Below are 3,825 nucleotides of genomic sequence, written 5' to 3'. Positions count from 1 at the left end.
TGGAACTAGCTCTGTAGACCAGGCTGGTCTTGAACTCACAGAGATCCGCCTGCCTCTGCCTCCTGAGTGCTGGGATTAAAGGCGTGCGCCACCACTGCCCGGCTCCTTTTCAATTTCTATTTATTATTATATTCTATTTTACAATCAGGTTGACTTTTTAACCTTTCCTATATGAGAGTTAGTATGCATGCCACCTTCCCCCATTAGTAGCTGAAAATTGCAAGTATCATCTTAAAAAAATTAAATAACTTTTCCGTGTAGGAGGCACCACCATAGGAGCTGACATGACCACAAGGACTGAAAGGCTCGGCGCGAGGAGCCCAGGAGCGGACATCTGCCTGTGGCTGCTAGGGAAGTCCCACGGGTTTCTGGCCAGATGAACGCCTCCATCAAACAAGTGATACTGAAAAGGTTATTTATGGGTCACACTAACCGGCTACCTCTGTCCCTGTCCCGAATAATCCAAAGGATGAAGCTGCTTTGTTGAGAGAACAAAACAGCTGTGGTTGGGGACAGTCACAGACGACCTGCGGATTCTGGAAGTGTCCAAGCTGAAGGTGTGTGCACTGTGGATGAGCAGACAACTGAAGTCGCATCCTCAAGGCTGGGGGTAAGATCTACCATCAATCAGCTGGCCTGGAGTCTCCCGAAAGCCATGGCACTGTGCTCCTGTCTAGTCCTCACTGGGGCTAAGAGATGTGTTGGCACTTTGGCAAGGCCCAGGAACCACAAAGCCATACCAAACCCTATGTCTGTTCCGAGTGCTGAAAGTTTGCGCACCCAGGGGCTGAAGGTCAGCCTGGCTACAAAAACTAACCTTGGATCTTACTGTTATTAAAAAACTTTGGCGCATGCCTTTAATCCCAGCACTTGGGAGGCAGAGACAGGCGGATCTCTGTGAGTTCGAGGCCGGCCTGGTCTACAAGAGCTAGTTCCAGGACAGGCTCCAAAGCCACAGAGAAACCCTGTCTCAAAAAACAAAAAAAAAAAAAACAAAAAAACAAAAAACTTTGGGTCAGGCAGTGGTGGCGCACCCCTTTAATCTGAGCACTTGAGAGGCAGAGACAGGCAGATCTCAGTGAGTTCAAGGCCAGCCTGGTCTACAGAGCAAGTTCCAGGACACCAAGGATTGTTACACAAAGAAACCTTATCTCAAAAAACAAAACAAAACAAAAAAGCTTTGCATGGTGGGGGAGAAAAGAATGAAAATAATTGCAAGGTAGCTGAAGAGATGGCTCATTGGCTAACAACACTTGTTGCTCTTGAAGAGATCTAGGTTTAATTGGGTATAAGTCCTAGCACCCACATAATGGCTCACAACCATCCATAACTCCAGTTCCCAGGGATTCAATGCCATCTTCTGCTCTCGAGGGGCACCAAGCACACAGACGGTGCACATAACATACATACATACAGGCAAAACATTTGCATATAAAATGCATAAATCCAATTTCTAAATTAATAATAATAATAAAATGCCCCAAGATGTCCTTTTTATAGGCTGAAGAATGGAGGGAAGGAGAAGATGAAGGAGGTGAGTCAGACTTATACTCTTGGGCTAAATAGAGAAAAGAAAACTGTTCCCTATAAGTCAGAGGTCTGCCATCATGAGAACTCCACACATTGCTAGAAAAGACCAGCCAGCCAAGCAGCAGCAGCACTTGGCTTTACTCCATCTCATTCACACTGTATCCTGTCCCGAGGCTTTGTCCAGTGTCTCTGTCTTGACTCCCTTAATGACAGACAATGGAGGGTCACTGTAAGCTGTTTGTGCTCAGATTTTCCTGATGAAATGTTCTGTTGACCATGTGAATACTTTTCCTCGCTGCTGGTGGTTACAATATAGCTCCAGGACCATTCCCTTCCTATTACCCAGCACTTGTTATAGCTGAAGAAACACGGGTTTTATTATTATATCTTCTGGCCTCTAAAACTTTGATTTGGCATATTTGGTGGCAATATTGTGACAGGTCCTAGCAGAGGCCTCACCCTGCTCTAGGAGTTCCAACTCAAAGCAGGAAAAAGGAGTGCTTTCCCTCAGTAGCAATCATGCTACTCAACACGGGGCTCTTTCAGACAGCCAGAACCAAGAGCACTGTCCCCCTTCCTCCCCCTTCTAAGGCCCTGAAACCAAGTATCAAAATGTCAAGGCTGTCACAGTGAGAAATTGTTGGGTAGTCTGTTCCAATTTCTGGACCCATGCATAAGGCCCTCACCAGGACTGCCAGCACAAACTGTCAATCTAGATGCAGTTAGCTGAGAGCGTTCTTTCAAGTCCGATAGTATCATTTCCCATGTTTGTCAAATTTATTGTTTTCTTTTCAATCCAGGTTGCCGGTTGTTACTCTAAAATACTTTGAGCTCATGGTGACATCATGTGGTTGTTTGTATAACTGCAAGTTGGATCTTGGTGACTCCAGTTTGATAAATGGCGATGAATTGAACTTTTGTTTTTGTTTTTCTTTTTTTTCCCCAGGAGCTAGAGAGATAGCTTAGTGGTTAAGAACACACACCTCTTGAGGAAAATTGGAGCCCAGTGTCAGGTGGTTCACAGCAGCCATTTCCAGGAGGACCCCAATCCTTGACCTCCTCAGGCATCTACATCACACACACACACACACACACACACACACACACACACTAATAATGAGACTAGCTCATACACTACCTCAAAAAATCTTTTTTGCAATGGACAGAGCACAAAGAGCCACAAATTATCAGAGTGTAAAGGATAAATAACTGTTGTGCGCTCAACCCCAAACAGGACATGTGTATCAAAGGCCTCCACCCATGGCTCAGGCACTGTCATGGGAACGTGGGAGACCCTAAGAGTCAGAGACTAGGGAGAGCTACTGTGAGATGGTGTCTTCTGGACACGACAGGCGGTTACAGTCATGAGCACTCAACAGTTGCGTTTGTCTACACAAGACCTGCCTAGGATCAGCCCCATCCGTATCTCAGCACGGATGGGGAATGTGCTCACCAGACCCCACTCCTGGTATGATGGAGGAAGGTCATTGGTTAATTAAATAAAGAAGCTGCTTGCCCTGATAGGTTAGAACATAGGTGGGAGGAGCAGACGCTGGGAGGAAGAGGAAGTGAGCTCAGAGACTCGACAGCTCTCCTCTCAGGGGCAGACGCCTCAGAGAGACATGATGCTCTCCACTCCTGCGGGCAGAGGCGAGAGCTCTGCTCTCTGAGGCACACGCGATGAAGCTCCGACCCAGGATGGACATAGGCTAGAATCTTCCCGGTAAGCGCACCTTGGGGTGCGACACACATGATTGGAAATGGGTTAGTCCAGGTGCGAGAGTTAGCCGAGAAAAGGGCTAGAGCTAAAGAGCCAAGCAGCGTTTAAATGAATACAGTGTCCGTGTAATTATTTCGGGTAAAGCTAGCTGGGTGGCGGGACACAGCCCACAGCTCTTATTACTTCACTGGTAGAGATGCTAACACTGCAGGGGGAGAGTTGGCTTTCTTCAGGTGAGACTCTTGGTAGTTTGTCCACACTCCGGTGGGCAGCCTTACATCCACAGGAAAGCAAACAACACTAATTAGACTCTCACTCTCGCTCATGTGTCTAAGAAAGAATTCAGTTGGGACAAAGCAAAGAACTGAGAGATTTTATTGTAGAAAGAAAACACAGTTTAAGAGTCTGAGGTCTTGGGTTCAATTCCCAGCACCCATATGGTATGGTGGCTTACAACTGTCTACAGCTCTAGTTCCAGGTGCCCTATTACCCTCCTCTGGCTTCTTTTTGTTTGTTTTTTGAAACAGGGTTTCTCTGTGTAACAGTCCTAGCTGTCCTGGAACTAGCTCTTGTAG

The 3,825-nt window shown here is 46.7% G+C and overlaps 1 pseudogene; it reads left to right on the top strand.

Annotated features, from left to right (window-relative positions):
• Nucleotides 1-768, top strand: part of LOC101983421 — a 3,447-nt pseudogene extending 2,679 nt beyond the window's left edge.
• The last annotated feature ends 3,057 nt before the right edge of the window (nucleotides 769-3,825 follow it).

The sequence above is a fragment of the Microtus ochrogaster genome, chromosome 7 (genome assembly GCF_000317375.1).
Source record: "Microtus ochrogaster isolate Prairie Vole_2 chromosome 7, MicOch1.0, whole genome shotgun sequence".
NCBI lineage: Eukaryota > Metazoa > Chordata > Mammalia > Rodentia > Cricetidae > Microtus > Microtus ochrogaster.
The sequence above is the reverse complement of the archived record's forward strand: the minus strand, read 5'-3'. Positions and strand labels throughout refer to the sequence as shown.